General features: G+C 46.5%; 1 protein-coding gene across 1 annotated transcript in view; it reads right to left on the reverse strand.

Moving 5' to 3' along the window:
* OSBPL3 (oxysterol binding protein like 3) overlaps window positions 1-16,950 on the reverse strand; it is a 210,007-nt gene extending 193,057 nt beyond the window's left edge. The window contains exon 1 of the mRNA XM_069729873.1: window positions 16,777-16,950. The gene's annotated coding sequence lies outside the window, so the exon portion shown is untranslated. The remainder of the gene's footprint in view (window positions 1-16,776) is intronic.
* Between the last annotated feature and the right edge of the window lie 6,940 nt (window positions 16,951-23,890).

The following is a 23,890-nucleotide window of genomic DNA, read 5'->3' on the forward strand; positions in this document are numbered from 1 at the left end:
GTCAGGTCAGATGGGCGTCTCCGGTCCGCTGTGGCTCCTCCCATCTTCATTACAAGACGTCCTCTTCTGATCTTCAGCCACGGCTCCGGCGCAGGCGTACTTTGCTCTGCCCTGTTGAGGGCAGACAAAGTACTGCAGTGCGCAGGCGCCGGGCCTCTGACCTTTCCGGCGCCTGCGCACTGCAGTACTATCCTCTGCCCTCAACAGGGCAGAGCAAAGTACGCCTGCGCCGGAGCCGTGGCTGAAGATCAAAAGAGGACGTCTTGTAATGAAGATGGGAGGCGCCGCAGCGGACCGGAGACGCCCATCTGACCTGACCAGCAGCGGGACCGCCCCTGGGTGAGTATAATATAACGTCTTTTTCTTCTTTTTCAGGTAACATCGGGGGCTTATCTACAGCATTACAGAATGCTGTAGATAAGCCCTTGATGCCGGTGGGCTTACCTCACCTGCGATTTTCGGGGTGACAGGTTCCCTTTAAGGATATTGTGCACACGATGCGGATTTTGCTGAGGATCCGCAGCAGTTTCCCATGAGTTTACAGTACAATGTAAGCATATGGGAACCCGAAAACGCTGTGCCCACGCTGCAGAAAAAACTGTGTGGAAACGCAACGGTTTACATTCCGCAGCATGTCACTTCTTTGTGCGGAATCCGCAGCGGTTTTACACTTGCTCCATAGTAGAAAACCGCAGGTGTAAAACCGCATTGGAATCCACACAAAAAAAAACGCAGTAATTCCGCTATAAATCCGTAGGAAAAATGCGGTGCTTTTGTCCTGCGGATTTATGAAATCCGCAGAGGACCATTCCACGTGTGCACATACATAGATGTAGCACAAGTCAACCATTACATACATAGTAACCACCAGTCCCCTGTGACTGTAAGAAGAGTGGGCAAAGATTGTCAATTGTAGATGTTCCCTGCTGATAGACTCCCACCCATAAGACTGAATGATGTCATAAATAGTGTACTTTACATGTGTGCACATTTATGCAACAACATTATTTTAGGTCTTTATTTTTCTTTTTACACCTGAAAATATTTCAGTTTATTTTTCAATTGAATTGTACAGTTTATGGGTGACAAAAAGGTGGATAAAGTTCTGAAATTATTCTTCATGGGCTGGTTTTTTTTTTTTAAACATGAGTAGTATGTATGTGTTCTGCATTTGTCACAGAAAGAACACAAATCTTATGATGCCATTCACAAGTCCAATTTTTTTGCAGACTATGTCCGTATTTGATCAATGTCATGAATCAAAATTACCCATCTTCTTGTGGATGCACTGGTCACTTTTCTACAAGCACTTTATTATAATGAACATATATTTTTTCCGATGTCTATATGAAATATCTTTATGATGTCACTTTTCCACCTTGTAACCGGTTTTTCATCATGATTTGCCTTAATAAGCTGATCGATTTCCTGTACATATTTCTGTGTCTTTTTTTTGGAGGTTGTTATGTGGATAGTACGCTGCTATGGAAGCAGAAAATTCATTTATTAAGAGTCATAAAACAGGAATAAAAGTGATCTGATTACTGCTCGAACCGTTTCCAGTCACCACTTATTTCTACTGTAAAGGATGACTCAGGAGGAGAAACTGTGGAGCAATCACCAGATGAAGCTCTAGAATCCAGGAGATATAAGTGGAGGCGGCAGTAAGTAATTTGGAATGTTTGCAATGTTAGAATTGCAGGAAGTCCACATTTGCCATTAGGGCATGTAAATATATGCAAAGCCAAGCAGGTGAAAACAGATGTGCACATTGAATGCGGCAGGACCAGACAAACCACCGGCACCTGGGAACCCGATGCTGGTGCCCACGATGTCGGATCGCTTTATGCTGGTGTCTATGTAAGTCCTTATTGCCCAACTATTAAAAAAACTAATTGGGACCTCACATTGTCTTCAGTCAACTAAGATTTGTTTACTTCTGGTATTAAATAAATGGGACAGTAGTATCATGTATTAAAGGGGGTTTCCATTTTTTAGGAAAGTGGATCCCAAACGTTTAATAACAAACAGAGCGGTTACTGACGCACCCCGAGTCCAGTGCCGGCCCCACGCCATTGTTCAGAGGCCTTGGTAATTCGGGTTGCTGTGGTGATGTCACGTTGATAACGTGCATCACCAGCATAGCCAGCCACTGAACGCCGCTATGCTGAGGTGGACGGCATGAGCTGCTGCGCTCAGTGATTGGCTGCAGCGATGATGCGCATTGTCGACGTGACCTGGGGTATCTTCTCGGTTTACTTTAGGTATTTTTGAGTGTTTGGTGTCCAGTTTCCTGAAAGAGAAAAACCCCTTAGTGTGGGAAAGCAAAAGCTATACAGGCAAGAAAAAGTGGAAGCCATGTTGCCACAATTAGGGTATGTTTCCACGTGGCGTATTCCTTCAGGATTTGCTGCAGATTGGACGCTGCGTACATCTCCAGCACCCAGATGTTACAGCATAGTGGAGGGGATTTTATGAAATCCTGTCTCCACTATGTGTGCAGGGCTGCATCCGGCGGCCTGCGTATCCGGACATGTGGTGCGTCTTTCTAGACCGCAGCATGTCTATTTATCTTGTGGAGGCGCTCCGTCTGCGCAAGATAAATAGCCTAGTCTATGGATAGGATGCGGTGATTCCGCATGTGCTCAATGAACACAGGCGGAATCACCACACGTACAAGGGGGGGGCGGCGCTTTAGGCGGAGCAGGGTATCCGCTGCATCCAAAGCGCAGCCATTACGCCCCGTGGACGGTGGAAACATACCCTAAGTCTACGCTGACATCTGCAGTGGAAGATCCATTCAAAGCCGTGGTCATAGATTCCATCACATATGAAAACAGAAACCCTAATGGACCCCAAAGATTCCAATCGTTCGTTGTTGCCGGCAGCTTATCACCTAGATGAAGAAAAGGACCAGCAGCTGAAACAGAACATGCCCGATCCTTCTCTCCCCCACCATCAACTCTTGGGGGAATATCGGGAAGACTCCTATACATTAGGTCAACCTTACAGATAGTAAAATATGGACCGTGCTCGGATTGTAGTACACGGCCCGACCATCTGGTCTCCTGCCCAAAGGGATGTATGAAACAGTTATCACAGGTCCGAGACCCGCCAGTTGGAAGTGTGAATTCGACCTTAGGTGATTGACAGCTTTGACAGACTTTTCTCTCAACCGTGCAATGACCTTAACTTCGTAACCAGAAAATGTAACGTATATGTATTTTTGCTTTGCTGACCTCAAAATACCACGCTTTTTAATAAGTCATAATATGAAACAATAATTGCACCCCATTTCTTGAAATTAGATTTAAAAAAGGGTCAAAAATGTAAAATAAAAAAGTCCAATAATGTTAGTCTTGCCCCAATAAACAACAATTATGGAGTATATTTTTTCTTACAGCTGTTCCTATTCTTCTGTTATTCCTCCTGGAAAAGTATAGATAAACTGGGTCAAGACTTGTCAATGTAAGGGCTCCTGTATGTGGCCGTATTCTCAGCCTGAGTGCAACCTGACAAAATTGGATTGCACAAGGACCAATGGTATGTTATAGGGCCATATAAATGTCAGATTTTTTCGTAGGACTGCGCTGGTCTGAGGGGAAAAAAAAGCCACATGTCCAAGTTTGATTTGATATGGATTGGCCATGTTAGGCTATGTGCACATGTTGCAGATATCCTGCGGATCCGCATTTTTTCCGTGCAGAAACGCTGCAGATTCGCAAGTGATTTACAGTACAATGTAAATCAATGGAAAAAAAATGCTGTGCTAATGGTGCGGAAAATTCCGCGTGGAAACGCGGCAGATTAAAAGAAGTAGCATATCACTTTTGTGCAGATCTGCAGCGCTTTTGTACCCATTCCATTATAGAAATCCCCAGGGGTAAAAACGCAAGAAATCCGCACAAAATCCGCAGTAAACCCGCAGCAAGTCCAAAAAAAGTCACAAAAAAAACGCATCAAATCCGCACCTGCGTTTTCTGCCAAGAGATGCAGAATCCCCACTAAAAATTCCAGAGGCTAATCTGCAATGTGTGCACATAGCCTTAGTCACTGAGCCCGTGGAAACCATCAGACTGCACTCAGATGACATCCGAGTGCAGTCCATTTTCCACCGACTGACAGAATGGAGAAGATGTGGAAGTGTTTTTCTCCATCTTCTCCTCTTCCAAGAAAATCAGCGCACAATGTGATCACAGTTTGATCAGAGAGTGTGAGATACACAATCGACCCTATTCTCTCGGATGAGAGAATCTACGTTTGTCTGCACCTGCCCACACCACAATATAGAGGCTGCACTTTCTAGTCTGTATTATGGCAGTTAGTCCGGTAATTGTGACCGTAACACGGACCAAGAATTACAGACACTATATGGTCATGTGAACAACCCCTGAAACCATCAGCAATGATAACCGTGTGTAAGATCACACACCAACCACAAAATGGAGATCCATTACCGGGAGGAAGAAAAGAGCAACGGCACAATGCAGATTTCTAATGAAAGATTCCCCAAAATTATTTCATGGAGAATACTAGCATTTACTTAATAAGCAAGTTGTGGATAAAGTGCTAGAAAGTATCCCTAGGCTTGTAAGTGACTTTTTTCAGGGGGGTCTGGCTTTGCTCCCACTGGACAATGTTGTAATTATACAGATTTTGTGACTCAGACAAGAAGGTGAGTGACTCGGCTCGTTCATTAAGTCATTGTCATAGCAAACTGAGAAAACGATGACCCGGCAATGCTCCTCGCGAACTCATAAATATTACATCTAGTTTCCATCCACTAAGTGCTCACCAACCAATTACCCATTCAGTCAGCTGCGGGGAGGGGTTATCATGGCTTCTTGGAGATTATCTACTTGGGGAAAAAAACATTAGCAAGTACTGACTATTCATAAGGCTATGTTCCCACGATCAGGAAGAAGCGGCGTATTTTCACTAACACGAAGTTCTGATCTCGCAGGTGAATCCCCATGTGATCACTGAACTGTGTGGATCTACTGCATCCAATACATTCTATTGTGAAAGTTGTCATGCTGCGGCTCATAAAGCATTTCCGCGGGTGAGTTTACGCAGCGTCAGATAGAAGCAGAAAATCCCATTCAGTGTGCTTGTAACCTAGAATACAGCATTTTGAGGGTATGTGCACACGTTCAGTTTTTTTCGCGGTTTTTTTCGTATTTTTCGTGATAAAAACGCGATAAAAACTCATTAGAAACTGCAGACATATGCCTCCTATCATTTAGAATGAATTCTGCAATTTTTGTGCACATGATGCGTTTTTTTTCCGCAAAAGAAACGCATTGCGGTAAAAAAAAAGCAGCATGTTCATTTTGCGGATTTTCTGCGTTTTTCCCGCTATTCTATGCATTTGGGAAAAAACGCACCAAAAACAGGCAGAAATGTCTGGTTTTTGTCAGGAAATTTCTGCTAGAAAATCCTGACGTGTGCACATACCCTGAAAGCAGTGCTGCTATTCGTGGATACGTGCCCCTAAGCGTGGAAGGTGATAGCGCAGATGAGGACACTAACATGTCAGGGGGGAGGCAGGTAGCCCCCAACCCCTGTTTCCTGATGCAAAGGAACCCCGTCAGCGGTGTGCAGCTCTGTGTGCGCTGTCACAATGTCAGGTCAGCAGGGTTGTGACACCACTGCATACTGTGAACGCCTCTTGTTGAGGGTAATGATGGATCACTCCCACGGATACCAACGGTTAGGCCGAGGTCACACTTGCGAGTCTCTCACATCAATCCCCGGCACTGCGGCCGGCACTCTGGACCGAAGCGTGCGGCTGCATGTATTTCTATGTAGCTGAACCGACGGCAGCAGAGGCGGGTACTGAGGCACAAGTTTCTCGCATTGCACACGCAAGTGTGACCACGGCCTAATGGTGAAAAAATGATAATGACAGCATGAAAACAACTGCAATGCGTTTCGGAAAGAACCCCCTTCCTCAGGCATAGAAACATATACAATTACAAACTTAGAATAAGGTTTGACTCCTGTCTGATGTTTTTTGTTTGGTTTTTTTTTTTACACCCCATCTGTTCACCACTTATGAACCCTCACAGGACTGCATGCAATTAACCATTTGTGAGGCAGGGTTAAACCTATCTGTGGAGAAAGTCATATAACGGGCTGTTTTTTATATTTTTTTGCAACGTAATCGCACTGGTGGTGGTAACACCCTTGCCCACAAAACACATTGCAATTGTTTTAATTCTGACATTAAATACCGTAAGTGCTGACCCGGCATTCTGACAGCGCATGCAGAGCATTACACCCCATCTCAAGACAAGACAGGGTGACCAAGCACCAAGATACAGGGGTTGGGGGCTCCCTGCCTCCCCCCGCCATGCGAGTTTTCCCATCTGCACCATCACCTTCCTCGCTTTAGGAATTGCAGGCTGGCACTTTTCTTTTTCTTGCTTGCTTCAGCGCTCTCTTTGCGGCATCAAGGTAGACGGCCGGGTAAAGCTGCGGGCTGAAGGCTGATTACGGTTGTGAGTGGTTTTCTTGCCATTCACAGAGTGTAAGCTCCACATTTCTCCTTCGTCATTTTTAACTCCTGATATATTCCCATACAGAAGCGCTGTTTTTTCACATCAGTTTTTCTTTCCTTTGCATTTACTAGCAAGTGTTACCCTCAATATTAACAAATAAAAGCCACAGAAGTAAAGAAACAAGTGACAGTAAAATATTCATGATGGTAACACGGCTCCAGCGGTGACAAAACTTTCTACACTAAAAATTAACACTCAGGTTCTCATTGTAATTACCTATACAGAACTGATGGATTATTGAGAAGGTGTGAGACCACATAAAGGAGAACTCTGGGGGACATTAAGCTCAGCTTTCAAAAAAAGTTCCCTTTGAGGCCATGTAATCATGTTCAACCTATAATCAACTGTCCTGCCGTTATTTGAAGTAATGCTTGGAGTCAGTTACTTCCTCGGTGTTCCGGCCACCGGCTACGCGCCTCAGTAGGATGTTGCCGTTCTCGGGGCACGACTCCTACTGGCTCTCCTTTGTGCTTTGATCTCGTTTCTCTCTTCTCCACAATATCCTTCTCTTCGTGTCCTTTCTTAGGATGCCGCCGCAAGGTAGTGCAGGTGCGGCTCCGTCACTTTCTATCCTTTCTGCTAGGTACCTGTCAGGAACCCACCCCTGACAGGTCCTCCCTGGAGCTCTCCCAGGCTGCGTTCTGACCTAACTTCCTATCCGACCCCCAGTTTTACCAATGTGAGTAGTGGCCTAATACATAGTGCCTTTTGCTCCCCCTAGTGGCCGGAGTGTGAAGTGTAATGTGTGCTTGTGATACCTGGTCAGGTGAACTCCTTTGGTGCAATCAGACATAATATCACTCCCCTTAGTGGCAGAGCGACATTACTGCAACGACCAGGACTCTGGGGCGCTGCAAAAGCAATGAAGAAGCTTCTGACGCCTCAGCACAGCGGGTGCTATCATGTTATTACAACACGTCCACTATACAGAGACGTGCAGATGATCTGACGACATCACGAAGAGACTGGCACAGCGGGGCAATGGGCAGAAATAAGTATTTTTTATGTGGGGCCCATTTTACTGCATGGTGCACTATGTGGGGCCCATTATACTGTATGGAGCACTATGTGGAATCCATTATACTGTATGGCGCAATATATGGGGCTCATTATACTGTATGGCGCATTATGTGGGGCCCATTATACTGTATGGCACAATATGTGGAATCCATTATACTGTATGGCGCAATATATGGGGCTCATTTTCATGTATGGCGCACTATGTGGGGCCCATTATAATGTATGACACACTATGTGGGGCTCATTATACTGTACAGAGAAGAGAAAAGATGGATCTAACACTTCAGATAAAATCCCAGGTCTTTATTTAGTCTTAATTAGATTAATGCAACGTGTGTGTATAGGTGTGGTTACCTGGAGAGAGTTTTTTATATTTTGAGTTGCATTCTTCAAATCAGGTTATGAATAAGAAGCATAGCTTCGAAATGCGTCAACCTTGATATTGATTTTCTCGTGGGACTTTCTCCTCGGACATGATATACAGCCTCTGTTAAAGTGTGAATTTTTCCCTGAAACTGAATGAAATAAAACTTTCAATTTTATCTGAGGTGCTGGATCCATCTCTTCTCTTCATGGACTGCTTCCCCTTGGATTGTGGGATCCTGTGCACTCAGTGATAGGCGAGCTGATCATTTTCCTTTTATTGTTGCCCATTCTATAGCGCACTTTGTGGGGCCCATTATACTGTATGGAAAACTGTGTGGGGACAATTATACTGTATAGTGCACTGCGTATGGTCCATTATACCGTATGGAGCATTATGTGGGGTCCATTATACTGTATGGAGCACTGAGTGGGGCCCACTATACTGTATGGTGCACTGCGTGGGGTCCATTATACTGTATGGAACACTATGTGGGGCCCATTATACTGTATGGAGCACTGTGTGAGGCCCATTATACTGTATGCAGCACTTTGTGGTGCCCATTATACTGCATGGAACATTATGTGAGACCATAATACTGTATGGAGCATTATGTGAGACCATTATACTGTATAGCGAACTATGTGGGGAATATTATATAGTGTATTGAAAGCAATACAGGGGGCCAAATATAGTGTATGGAGAAATTTTTGCGGCCATTATACTGTATGGAGGGCTGTGTGGGGATTACAGTTGGGTACTGTGATGGGGTCACCATTCTTTGATGGGGGGATTGAGGGGGATAAAGTAGGGTCATATTGTGCGTATGACGGGTACTGTGGAGGAATTCACTGTGGTGGCATCATACTTTTTTGGGGAGCACTTTTGTTTGCATCATACATTATTATCTGTATTATTCAAGGTTTTTTTTATCCTTTGCGATTCCATATTTAAATTAGGCCACTGGGCGACATGTTTTTTAACTGCTCTTACATAACATATTATTCCGATATTTTATTTGCAGATCTAATAATTTAAATGTACTTTGTTGATGGGACAACCCCTTTAAGTTTGTTTCCATATGAAAAAGTTCATCGATATATTCCATGAGGAAACACTTCCTCAATGGTAGACATTTTTCAGTGAACATCAAGGTTGGCCCGAGATTCTGTCCACACGTTTAATTTTGGCCTTATGTGTATTTGAATTTGATATCCCTGCTTTAAAGGCTTTGTACGATCCCTACTTGTACGAAGAGGATCTGATCAGGAGACCGCCAGTACGAGCATTGCGTTGTGATCTTCATCCAAGTTACTCGTCGGTGTGACCCTCCCCTTGAGCCAGAAATCGCCCTCCAGTCTCTTTACTGGAGTAAGATTAATGGCAAGGCACACAAGTTACATAGGTTGAAAAAGACCTAGGCCCATCAAGTTCAACCTTTCTCCACCAATTATACATTTTGTCACTAAATTATCTTTAACCCATAATGTACTGAGGAAATCATCCTGCCCTTTTTTAAAAGCTGTCATAGTGTCTTCCATTACTACCTCTTCTGGTGCTGCTCTAACTGTAAAGAACCCTTTCCTATTTATTTGCCAGAATCGCATTTTTTGGACCCATAATGAGTGCGCCTGGTCCTTAGTATGGTCCTTGGAAGGAATAAGTCATGTGCCAGTCCTTTACATGTATGGTCAGTACGTTTATACATATAAGGGCTTGTTTTCACTTGCGAGGAACACATCCGTGTCTCGCATGTGGAAACGAAGCTCTGGTGCCGGCACTCCGGAGCGGAGCGTGCGGCTCCATGTGTTGCTATGCGGCCGCACGCTCCGCTCCACAGTGCCGGCGCCAGAGCCTCGTTTCCACATGTGAGACACGGACGTATATCTCGCAAGTGGAAACAAGCCCTTAATGAAATCCCCTCTGAGATATCTTTTTTCCAAGCTAAACAAGCCCAACTTTTCTAACCTCACACCATACGAGGCCTTCCATCCCTTGTCCTCTATTCAGCTGTGGCGGATTCATTATGAGACAAGCAGATGTTAGTGAATCAGGTGCCTCTCACTACAGCACCACCCCTCACCAAGACCAACGTGAACAACACTGGACTTGATGAATTGGGCCACAGTGTACTGCATAGTGCGATCATCTACGCAGCAAAAAGGGGAACACCACACCAAAAGACACAACCTCCACTAGGTAAATGGGACCTATAGCTATACTTGATAGAAATACAGTGCAAACATAATCTGAACGTGCCCTAAAGTATTTAACACTGACTGCAGCATACCGAACTCCTGGAGAGGACCGCGACCATCACAGCCCCCTCACACACCTTCTCTTTAGGCAATGCCATGAGCAGTGTCTGTACAGCAGGACCAGAAGTCCCCACGGGTCCGTATTTCAGAATCATTGACACGCCATATTCCAGCATAAGTGCCCACTGTGGGGTGCTGGATCTATGTCCCCATAAGAGCCATAACTAACAAAAATAACAAGACACATTTATTGATGGAATAAAATTGGCCGTGAGGTTTTATTTTGGGTTACATACAACTTGAATAAATAACCAATAAATAAATTTCATAACTCATAAGTCCATATTTCAAAACATCCAGTAGCCAAATCCACCCATATTAGGGTGATTTTTACCCCACAAATAAAACCGAACGACAGATAAAGATGCTAACATAGCGGGAGGGAGGGTGGGCTCTTCTTTCTTCAAGTACCAGCGGAATGACAAAATCTGACAGGATCGGGGTTTATAAATTATAAAAAAGACCGCCAAAAACCTAACGGCCAATGAAAATGCGGCAAAAGGAACGCGCAAAAAACAGCGATAGCCAGTTTAAGCCACTTTTAGTCTAATAATAGTTCAGATTTGACCTTACTCTGAACCTTATTTACCATACATGAGGTCATTAATGTCTATGGACATGAGAAACCCCCCCCCCCCCCCCCCGTATTTTATATTGTCAAATCAAATGCAAAAAGAGAAAGAGTATGAGCCTAAAAATTTCTAAAAAATGTCCCATTACAGATCCATAATACATTCAGATTCTACCTCTACCAGCTACATAAATTGTTTTTTTCAGCTGAGCCAAATATGCCACATCTGGTACCCATGAGAAGCTCAGTAAGTGTTGCCACGTAAATGCCTTTTTTATGTGTTCTGCTACACACTAACAGTTTATTTCATCTGCAATGGGACGCGCACATTTTATTTTTTGAGGAAGGTTTTGCGTCCTTAAAGGAGTTGCCCCCATTTCTGAAGATATTGGCTCGCAGGTGAAACTTGTTACTGGTAATTAAAAAAATAAGTTACGTAAAAAAAAAAAAAAATCAAGCTTTTCTCTACATACTGTCCCCAGGTCCAGTGCCGAGTCTCTGCCACTGCCCCTTGTCAGGAATTCACCGCAGCACTGATATCCTGTGCAACAGCCAAACAGTGAGCTCAGCGGCTCTTGCCGTTTAGACAGAATGACCCGCTCACAGCTGCTGACATCACTGATTGGCTGCAGTGCTGCTGACATCATAGTGCCGCAGCTAATCCCAGATCCTGGAAGCAGAGGTGGAGACTCAGCGCTGGACCTGGGAAAAGAGAGCAAAGTGTGTTGTTTATTTTTAATTTTTCTTTTTTTTTTTTTTTTTTTTTTGGGGGGGTTGTTTAAATCAACTGAACCCAGGGTCTAAGATTTCATGAAAAGGGAAAAGCCTCTTTAAGACTAATCTGCAATAAATCTAACAGACCGGACATTCAGTGTCTCCCTCTCCCACACCACCTCCTCATCTCGCCCCCTGTCTGTCGGTGTTCCCCAATACTCAGTTCTAGGACCCCTACTCTTCTCCATCTACACCTTCGGCCTGGGACAGCTCATAGAATCCCACGGTTTACAATATCATCTCTACGCTGATGACACGCAGATCTACCTATCTGGACCTGACCTCACTTCCTTATTGGCCAAAATCCCACAATGTCTGTCTGCTATTTCATCCTTCTTTTCTGTTCGTTTTCTAAACCTGAACATGGACAAAGCAGAATTCATCATCTTTCCCCCACCTCACTCTACCCCTCCACCCGACCTATCCATCAATGTCATTGGCTGCTCACTTTCCCTGGTCCTGCACGCTCGGTGCCTCGGGGTGATCCTTGACTCTACCCTCTCTTTCAAGCCACATATCCAAGCCCTTGCCTCCTCTTGCCGATTCCAACTCAAAACATTTCCCGGATCCGTGCATTCCTTGACCATGAAACCACAAAAACATTAGTACATGCCCTTATCTCCGGTCAGGACTACTGCAACCTCCTACTCTCTGGCGTCCCCTCTAGCACTCTGGCACCACTCCAATCCATCCTACACTCTGCTGCCCGACTAATCCTCCTGTCTCCCGTTACTCCCCAGCCTCTCCTCTCTGCCAGGCCCTTCACTGGCTTCCTATTGCCCAGAGGCTACAGTTCAAAACACTAACAATGACATACAAAGCCATTCACAACCTGACTCCTCCATACATCTCTGATATGGTCTCCCGTTACCTACCTACACGCAACCTTCGATCATCTCATGATCTTCTGCTCTACTCCTCTCTCATCTCTTCCTCCCACAACCGCATCCAAGACTTCTCCCGTGCTTCCCCTATACTGTGGAACTCTCTACCCCAACACATCAGACTCTCGCCTACCACGGAAACCTTCAAAAGGAACCTGAAGACTCACCTCTTCCAACAAGCCTACAACCTGCAGTGATCTCCAGTATACTGAACCGCCATATGACCAGCTCTACCCTCACCTAGTGTATCCTCACCCATCCCCTGTAGACTGTGAGCCCTCGAGAGCAGGGTCCTCTCTCCTCCTGTACTTGTGTATGCCTTGTTTTACTCCTGTTTGTTGTACTTGTCTATATTTGCCCTGTTCACATGTAAAGCGCCATGGAATAAATGGCGCTATAAAAGTAATAATAATAATAATAATAATAATAATAATTAAAAAAAAGAATCATTAACTACCATGGACAGCAATAAAACAATTGTTTTATTTTTTTTTTACTAAGGCTTATAAATATTAGAATTTTAATTAAGAAAGAAAATAAAGCGGTATAATAAAAGTGACTGTGGTTTTAAAGGTTGTAGTTTAATGTAGCTAAGTACCCTAAGCATGGGAGATACCAGAGCGGCAAAACCAGGAGTGGGTGATAAATACAGAAGTGGTGCATATGTTTCTATTATACTTTTCCTCTATTTGTTCCACTCCTGGTTTTGGCTTACAAATACTGATGTAAAATACTGTCCAAATACCGCTTGTGTGACGGCAGCCTTTCCTAAATGAAAATCTAGACTTTTCAGAAGTGGGGTGTGGTCATGAAACAACCATAAAGCTGAGTGCCACGCCCACTTCGCCAAAAAATTATTTAGATAGATTTACAAGCAGTTTTCCGTCCCTTTTTTTTACCTTTCTTTACTCATATGTAGTAAAAAAAATAAAAAGTAGTATAAACCCACCCTTCCGAGTACCGGCTTCTCCTTCGTCCTGCTCGCTACGTCCCCCGCCAGTGGTTGGACGGCAGCCGGCAGTTACATGTCAATCACAGCAGAAGAAAAGTCGATAACACCAGTGGGCGTCACGGACAGCGAGACAGACGAGCGTCGAGGGATCAGGAGCGAAGGATGCGCAGTTTATTTTTACCAATCTGGGGTCACATGTAAAGTTAAATAAAGGGGAATAAAATCCCATCAAAAGGTATTTATATCTGAGAATAAAAAAAAAAATAGAATTTGGGGACAAATGGGGTAAAGCATAGCTCCTAGCCCAAGCGACAATGGTATGGACGCGGCATTTAATGGTGTCAGTTATGACTGTGCCCGATGCGGAGAACATTTATGACGGCCATCCAGCGTGTCCGGCGCTCAGCGGCCTCGCACTGCCCAGCAGGAGACTAGACTCCCTTGTGCAGATGTAGGAAGTCTGACAAAGACGCACTGTACAGCAGCGATCCGGAGCCAGCCAAGCATTCCTCCGGGATAACTGAAGATTTACCGGCAAGAAAAGCTCTGGCAGAACCGCGCTCCATCCCCAGTGTATAGCGGCCAGAAATAAACCGCAAGCATTACCTGAAGTCACTACAGGCTGGTTCTGTGGCTGCACCGGGGCAGCACCACTACCTACTATGGAAGGTCAGGACTGGCAGAGCCTCCGAAAAGGGGCTTTATTGGCATTAACTAGTTCAGTACCAGAGCAAAAAAAAAAGCCTCCCGGTCCGGGCTGAATTTCTGCACTACAGTATAATAAAACCTTATTCACACGGGGCGGCAAAATCAGCGTAAATGTTAGCACTGGCTGCACAAGTCTGTGCGATCTACGGTAGCGTGAGCGTTATAATCCACATGTCCATCATAAGTGTCTGCCTAATAAATGTCACGGGTGCGGTGACATGTGCGCCATGTATCTGCTGAAGCATCAGAACACTTTAGTACGGAATTTTTATGTCAATCCGCTTCATAATCCACATAAAAAAGGCTTCACCTACTCCTGAATGTGGATCTGGAAGCAGATCTGCAGCAAAATCCACTGAAATAAAAGCTCGGTGGGAACACAGCCCTATTCTCCACACAGGCACAGATCAGAAAGGGAAGCGCTCTATAGTCCCCCTGGGCCGGCTCTGCATTTACAGGGAATAACAGGGTCCCTTCAATATTCACATCGGACAGGTTGGCAGCCAATTTCCTCCTTGGGTAAAGCTGTGCCGCTCACACAGACCTACTGACTGCTCCAAGAAGGATCCAAAATGCAGCAATTGGGTAAGGACTTCGCTAAATTGGATGATCACTGGGGAGAAAAAAGGGGCAGTGATGGGGGCACAGTGATTGGTCCCCCCGAAAAGCTGTACAGTCATCAGATCAGATGTGTCAGTGATGGGGGGCACGGTGAGGGGGGCACAGTGATGGGGGCACAGTGATGGGGTGGGGACACAGTGATGGGGTGGGGGGGCACAGTGATGGGGTGGGGGGGGCACAGTGATGGGGTGGGGGGGGCATAGTGATGGGGTGGGGGGGACACAGTGATGGGTGAGGGGGGCACAGTGATGGGTGAGGGGGGCACAGTGATGGGGTGGGGGGGGCACAGTGTTGGGGTGGGGGCGGGCACAGTGATGGGGTGGGGGCGGGCACAGTGATGGGTGAGGGGGGCACAGTGATGGGTCCCCAGGAGGTGTATGATCATCAGATCAGATGGGCACGGTGAGGGGGGCACAGTGATGGGGGCACAGTGATGGGGTGGGGGCACAGTGATGGGGTGGGGACACAGTGATGGGGTGGGGGGGCACAGTGATGGGGTGGGGGGGGGCACAGTGATGGGGCACAGTGATGGGTCCCCCCGAGAAGCTGTACAGTCATCAGATCAGATGTGTCAGTGATGGGGGGCACAGTGATGGGTGAGGGGGGCACAGTGATGGGGGCACAGTGATGGGGTGGGGACACAGTGGTGGGGGGGCACAGTGATGGGTGAGGGGGGCACAGTGATGGGTGAGGGGGGCACAGTGATTGGGGGGGCACACAGTGATGGGGTGGGGGGCACAGTGATGGGTGAGGGGGGCACACAGTGATGGGGTGGGGGGGGCACAGTGATGGGTGAGGGGGGCACAGTGATTGGGGGGGGCACACAGTGATGGGGTGGGGGGGCACAGTGATGGGTGAGGGGGGCACAGTGATTGGGGGGGGGCACACAGTGATGGGGTGGGGGGGCACAGTGATGGGGTGGGGGGGCACAGTGATGGGTGAGGGGGGCACAGTGATTGGGGGGGGCACAGTGATTGGGGGGGGGCACAGTGATGGGGTGGGGGGGCACAGTGATGGGTCCCCAGGAGCTGTATAATCATCATCAGATCAGATGTGTCAGTGATGGGGGGCACAGTGATGGGTGAGGGGGGCACACAGTGATGGGGTGGGGGGGGCACAGTGATGGGTGAGGGGGGCACAGTGATTGGGGGGGGCACACAGTGATGGGGTGGGGGGGCACAGTGATGGGTGAGGGGGGCACAGTGATTGGGGGGGGGCACACAGTGATGGGGTGGGGGGGCACAGTGATGGGGTGGGGGGGCACAGTGATGGGTGAGGGGGGCACAGTGATTGGGGGGGGCACAGTGATTGGGGGGGGGCACAGTGACGGGGTGGGGGGGCACAGTGATGGGTCCCCAGGAGCTGTATAATCATCATCAGATCAGATGTGTCAGTGATGGGGGGCACAGTGATGGGTGAGGGGGGCACAGTGATGGGGGCACAGTGATGGGGTGGGGACACAGTGGTGGGGGGGCACAGTGATGGGTGAGGGGGGCACAGTGATGGGTGAGGGGGGCACAGTGATTGGGGGGGGCACACAGTGATGGGGTGGGGGGCACAGTGATGGGTGAGGGGGGCACACAGTGATGGGGTGGGGGGGGCACAGTGATGGGTGAGGGGGGCACAGTGATTGGGGGGGGCACACAGTGATGGGGTGGGGGGGCACAGTGATGGGTGAGGGGGGCACAGTGATTGGGTGGGGGGGCACAGTGATGGGGTGGGGGGGCACAGTGATGGGTGAGGGGGGCACAGTGATTGGGGGGGGCACAGTGATTGGGGGGGGGGGCACAGTGATGGGGTGGGGGGGCACAGTGATGGGTCCCCAGGAGCTGTATAATCATCATCAGATCAGATGGGCCAGTGATGGGAGCGCAGCTCATAACTCCTGCAAGGAAAGCACTTACGTCCAGGTTCAGCCACATCACACCGGGACCGTCACCCCCGCTGCAGTCCTCAGGAGCCCGCTCTGCCTAGCCCCATAGAAAGTAATGAGCGTCTTACCTGTCTGGGACCGAGCTCCAGTAATCTGCTTTTCCGGTTGCTGAGTTACAGCAGATAAAGGCACCGGGGCTGTACACAGTGGACAGGCGGCGCCGGGAGCTGTCACCGGGCAGCGCGCAGCTCCTGCTCTCCGTGCGCACAGTCCCCGGTCCGCCGCACATTGAACTTCTCCTGTACACCCAGGTTCGGCGCTGAGGCTCCTCCCCCTTCTGTGTGCCGAGTCCGGAGCGGCCCAAGGGGGCGTGGCCTTATAGCAATGAGCGACAGGAGTACACGGGGCACGCCCATTTCCGACACGTCACATTGCTCAGTGCGGGCGGCGGCCAGGTGTAGGGGGCGCTACAGACATACATGGGATTCTCTACGTGTCACAGACTGTCCGGCACTCAGTGGTCGTCGTGACTGCAGAAAGTTACTTCTGTCATGGAGCACATAAGACGGGGGCTTAAAGGGGTGGTCAGCTTTTAATTGCATCTCTCACCTGGCTGTAGTTTGCTATAAAACAAACTATGCTGCCACCAACGCTTAGCTACGCTGACTCAGCTCTGCAAAACATACTCTAGTCTGCTATATACCTACTCAGCTCTGCTATACACTCTGCTCTACCGCACACACTCAGCTCTGCTATACACACACAGCACTGCTACTCACCCAGCACTGCTATAGTCACCTCTGACACATACTCCGCTATGACACACATACACACTCAGCTATGACACACATACACACTCAGCTCTGCTATACACTCAGCTCTTCTATACACACACAGCACTGCTATACACTCTGCTCTACCACACACACTCAGCTCTGCTATACACTCTGCTCTACCACACACACTCAGCTCTGCTATACACTCTGCTCTACCGCACACACTCAGCTCTGCTATACACTCTGCTCTACCACACACACTCAGCTCTTCTATACACACACAGCACTGCTATACACTCTGCTCTACCACACACACTCAGCTCTGCTATACACTCTGCTCTACCGCACACACTCAGCTCTGCTATACACACACAGAACTGCTACTCACCCAGCTCTGCTATAGTCACCTCTGACACATACTCCGCTATGACACACATACACACTCAGCTCTGCTATAGTCAGCTATGACACACATACTCAGCTATGACACACATACTCACTCAGCTATGACACACATACACACTCAGCTATGACACATACACACTCAGCTCTGCTATACACTCAGCTCTTCTATACACACACAGCACTGCTATACACTCTACCACACACACTCAGCTCTGCTATACACTCTGCTCTACCACACACACTCAGCTCTGCTATACACTCTGCTCTACCACACACACTCAGCTCTGCTATACACTCTGCTCTACCACACACACTCAGCTCTGCTATACACTCTGCTCTACCACACACACTCAGCTCTGCTATACACTCTGCTCTACCACACACACTCAGCTCTGCTATACACTCTGCTCTACCACACACACTCAGCTCTGCTATACACTCTGCTCTACCACACACACTCAGCTCTGCTATACACACACAGCACTGCTACTCACTCAGCTCTGCTATACAGTCACCTCTGACACACATACCTCTTGCCGTGTCCTGCTTCTCTTCTTCCCCTGTCTAGTTGCATGACCCAATGGTTCTGGAAGGACCTTCAGTCTTCACATAGACTGAAAGATGGAGGATGGACCTGTGGGCTCCCTGCTTCACCATCATTGTCACCAGTGCCTGTGACCTTAGTACACAGTTGTAGTCAGGCCATAGTGGAGTGGTCCCCATACATCGAGCCTGGCGTTTGTAGACCAGGTTTGATCCAGGGTGTTCTTAAAGTAACACAAAGTTCATTAACCCTTTTACCCCCCAGGGTGGTTTCCATGTTAATGACAGAGCCAATTTTTACAATTCTGACCACTGTCCCTTTATGAGGTAATAACTCTGGAACACTTCAACAGATCCTGGTGATTCTGAGTTTGTTTTTTTCCGTGACATTTTGTTTTTCACGATAGTGGTAACATTTCTTTGATATGACTTGCGTTTATTTGTGGAAAAAAAAAAAAAAAAAAATTTGGCAAATTTTGCAATTTTCCAACTTTGAATTTTCATGCCCTTAAATTACAGAGATATCTCACACAAAATACTTAATAAATAACATTTCTGCTTTACATCAGAACAAATTTGGAACCATTTTTCGTTAGGAAGTTATAAGGATAAAAAGTTGACCAGTGATTTTTCATTTTTCCAACAATTTACAAAACCATTTTTTTAGGGACCACATCACATTTGAAGTTACTTTGAGGGGTCTATATGATAGAAGATGCACCAAAGTGATACCATTCTAAAAACTGCACCCTTCAAGGTGCTCAAAACCACATTCAAGAAGTTTTTTAACCCTTCAGGTGCTTCACAGGAAGTTTTTGAAAAAAAAAAAAAACATTTAATTTTTTTTCTCAAAAAATTTACTTCAAATCATTTTTTTTTATTTTGACAAGGGTAATAAGAAAAATAGACCCCAACATTTGTTGTGTAATTTCTCCTGCATATGCCGATACCTCATGTGAGGGAAAAAAACACTGTTTGGGTGCTCAACTGTTTGACTTTCTGAGTGCAAAATTTGCTGACATAATTGGCCGACAACATGCCACATTTATAGAGCCCCTGATGTGCCTAAACAATAAAAATTCACCACAAGTGACCCCATTTTGGAAACTAGACCCCTCAGGGAACTGCTCTAGATGTGCGGTGAGCACTTTGAACCCTCAGATGCATCACAGAAGTTTATAACATTGAGCCGTAAAAATAAAAAAATTTCCCCACAAATATGTTTTTAGCACAAAATATTGCATTTTCTTAACGGTAACAGTAGAAATTGCACTATATAATTTGTTGCTCAATTTCTCCTGAGTACGCCGAAACCAAATATGAGGAAGAAAACTACTCTTTGAGTGCATGGCAGGGCTCGGAAGGGAAGGAGCGTCATTTGACTTTTTGAATGTAACATTTCCTGGAATAATTAGTGGATGCCATGTCCCATTTGGAGAGCCCCTGATGTGCCAAAACAGTGGAAACCCTCACAAATGACCCCATTTCGGAAGCAAGACCCCTCAACAAATGTATTTACATGTGTATTGAGCACCTTGAACCCCCAGAAGTTTATAACGTTGAGCCATGAAAATGATAAAATTACATTTTCCTCACAAAAATGTTGTTTTAGCCCCAAGCTTAAAATTTTTTCTAAGGACTAATGGGAATTTTTTTTTTTACAACAAACCAAAGTCCATTTTTTCCTGAGTGCGCAAATACCCTACATGTAATCAGGAAATATTTTTCAGGCACAGTGCAAAGCTCAGAAGGCAAGGAGCACCAGATTTTACTGTTATTAGGGTATGTGCACACGTTGCGGAAAGAAAGGTGTGCGGATTTTTCCGCACTGATTTTGATAAATCCGCAGGAAATCTGCACTGCGGAATTACCTCGTTTTTTTCACGGTTTTTGTGTGGATTCCACCTGTGGTTTTACACCTGCGGATTCCTATTATGGAGCAGGTGTAAACCGCTGCGGAATCCACACAAAGAATTGACATGATGCAAAATAAACAACGCAGCGTTTCCACGCATTTTTTTCCACAGCATGTGCACTGCGGATTTTGTTTTCCATAGGTTTACATGGTAAACCGCATGGAATCCGCAGCGGCCAATTCGCGGCGGCTCTGCAGCAAAATCCGCAACGTGTGCACATACCCTTATGGTTTGCAGGTGCCATGACCCACTGTGAGAGCCCATAAGGTGCCAGAACAGCAGAACCCACCCATAAGTGGCCCCATTTTACAACCTACACCTCTCAATCAATTAATATAGGGGTGCAGTGATCATATTGACACTACAGGTGTGTCACTGAATATTATACCATTGGGCAGTGAAGCCAAAATAAATACATTTTTAACACCAAAATTGTTTTACCCCAGATTTTATATTTTCACACAGAAGTGGGAAAAAATGGTGCCAAAATTTGTCTCACAATTTCTACTGAACGTGGCAATACCCCATATGTGGCTGTAAAGTACTACTTAGACATTCGGAGAGACTCGGGAGGAACGGAGCGCTATTTTCAGGGCCAGCGTCAGCACCCGGGCAAGTGCCAGGGCCCTAGCGAGACGGGGGGCCCATTTTGACAAGTGTGACCAACTTTTTACTATATATATAATGTTAAAAATAATTTTTTAAAAAATCGTGCTAGTCGCACCTTCCGGCGGCCCCCGCAGCCTTCCCGATCCTTGCGATGCTCCCACCAGCCCCCGTTCCCAGTGATGCTTTGCGAAATGACCCCAGATGACGTAGGATCAAGTGAGACTGCTACATCATCACAGGTCATTGTCGCAAAGCATCACTGGGAACGGGAGCTGGCGGGAGCATCGCTAAAGCCTGTGCTGGATCCGGGGGCCGTCATAAGGTGAGTATATAACTATTTTTATTTTAATTCTTTTTTTATCAGGGATATGGTGCACACACTGCTATATACTATGTAGCTGTGTTATATACTACGTGGCTGTGCTATATACTAGGTGGGCTGTGCTATATACTACGTGGCTGTGTTTTATGCTATGTGGGCTGTTATATGCTACATGGCTGTGCTATATACTTTGTGGGCTGTGTTATATGCTACATGGCTGTGCTATTTACTACGTGGCTGTGCTACATACTATGTGGCTATGCTATATACTACGTGGCTGTGCTATATACTCCGTGAGCTGTGTTATATACTAGTCATAAAAATTGGCATACTGTGTAAGGGATTGACTTATATAAAGCCCCTCTGCTGTATGTTATTGTAGAATTTACAATAGCTATCACTCATGTAAGAAGTGAAATCTGGCATTGTAGTATACCTATATTTCTCTGCCGTATCTGTGCATCACGAATAATGGTATGTGTTAAAGGGGGGCCCACTGAGACTCTTTCGCCGGAGGCCCTCAAAAACCTGGAGCCGTCCCTGGCTATATGCCTCCTGGAGCGCAGATTTTCTTAGAACAGTTTGCGAACTCCATATACAGAGCCCCTAATTGCTAGAAGAACAGAATCCCCCCTCAAGTGACCCCATTTGTAAAACTATACCCCTTGGTATAGTAGTGACGTAGGCGTAGTGATGATTTTAACTCCATGGGTATTTTCCAGAAACAAGCAGCATGTTGCTGAGTGAAAATTGCAAACTGCCGTTGTAGTGACCAGTGTTGTGATAGGCAATTCAGTATCACAATGGACATAGCGGTCAGAGCACATACAGTGATCTGACAATAACCCAAAATAATAGAACGAGCTCTGAGACGTGGGAACTCTGCAGACCGCAATCCCTAATCCTCTCCAAACAACACTAGAGGCAGCCGTGGATTGCGCCTAACTCTACCTATGCAACTCGACACAGCCTGAGAAACTAACTAGCCTGAAGATAGAAAATAAGCCTACCTTGCCTCAGAGAAATACCCCAAAGGAAAAGGCAGCCCCCCACATATAATGACTGTGAGTTAAGATGAAAAGACAAACGCAGGGATGAAATAGATTCAGCAAAGTGAGGCCCGACTTTCTTAACAGAGCGAGGATAGGAAAGATAACTTTGCGGTCTACACAAAACCCTAAAGAAAACCATGCAAAGGGGGCAAAAAGACCCTCCGTACCGAACTAACAGCACGGAGGTACACCCTTTGCGTCCCAGAGCTTCCAGCAAAACAATTATAATATATTATAAGTATATAAGGGGACAATACAAATATCTCGCTGAGGATCTGTTTATACCAAGGAAGGTGACGGGCACAAGGGGGCATTCTTTGCGTCTGGAGGAGAGAAGGTTTTTCCACCAACATAGAAGAGGATTCTTTACTGTTAGGGCAGTGAGAATCTGGAATTGCTTGCCTGAGGAGGTGGTGATGGCGAACTCAGTCGAGGGGTTCAAGAGAGGCCTGGATGTCTTCCTGGAGCAGAACAATATTGTATCATACAATTATTAGGTTCTGTAGAAGGACGTAGATCTGGGTATTTATTATGATGGAATATAGGCTGAACTGGATGGACAAATGTCTTTTTTCGGCCTTACTAACTATGTTACTATGTTACTATGTGTTACTATGTAATTAGACAAGCTGGACAGAAAAAATAGCAAACAAATAGCAAAGAAGAACTTAGCTATGCAGAGCAGCAGGCCACAGGAATGATCCAGGGAAAAACAAGTCCAACACTGGAACATTGACAGGAAGCATGGATCAAAGCATTAGGTGGAGTTAAGTAGAGAAGCACCTAACGACCTCACCAGATCACCTGAGGGAGGAAACTCAGAAGCCGCAGTACCACTTTCCTCCACAAATGGAAGCTCCCAGAGAGAATCAGCCGAAGTACCACTTGTGACCACAGGAGGGAGCTCTGCCACAGAATTCACAACAGTACCCCCCCCCCCTTGAGGAGGGGTCACCGAACCCTCACCAGAGCCCCCAGGCCGACCAGGATGAGCCACATGAAAGGCACGAACAAGATCGGGAGCATGGACATCAGAGGCAAAAACCCAGGAATTATCTTCCTGAGCATAACCCTTCCATTTAACCAGATACTGGAGTTTCCGTCTTGAAACACGAGAATCCAAAATCTTCTCCACAATATACTCCAATTCCCCCTCCACCAAAACCGGGGCAGGAGGGTCAACAGATGGAACCATAGGTGCCACGTATCTCCGCAACAATGACCTATGGAATACGTTATGTATGGAAAAAGAATCTGGGAGGGTCAGACGAAAAGACACAGGATTAAGAACCTCAGAAATCCTATACGGACCAATGAAACGAGGTTTAAACTTAGGAGAGGAAACCTTCATAGGAATATGACGAGAAGATAACCAAACCAGATCCCCAACACGAAGTCGGGGATCCACACGGCGTCTGCGATTAGCGAAACGTTGAGCCTTCTCCTGGGACAAGGTCAAATTGTCCACTACATGAGTCCAAATCTGCTGCAACCTGTCCACCACAGTATCCACACCAGGACAGTCCGAAGACTCAACCTGTCCTGAAGAGAAACGAGGATGGAACCCAGAATTGCAGAAAAATGGCGAAACCAAGGTAGCCGAGCTGGCCCGATTATTA

The sequence above is a fragment of the Ranitomeya imitator genome, chromosome 6 (genome assembly GCF_032444005.1).
Source record: "Ranitomeya imitator isolate aRanImi1 chromosome 6, aRanImi1.pri, whole genome shotgun sequence".
NCBI classification, from domain to species: Eukaryota; Metazoa; Chordata; class Amphibia; order Anura; family Dendrobatidae; genus Ranitomeya; species Ranitomeya imitator.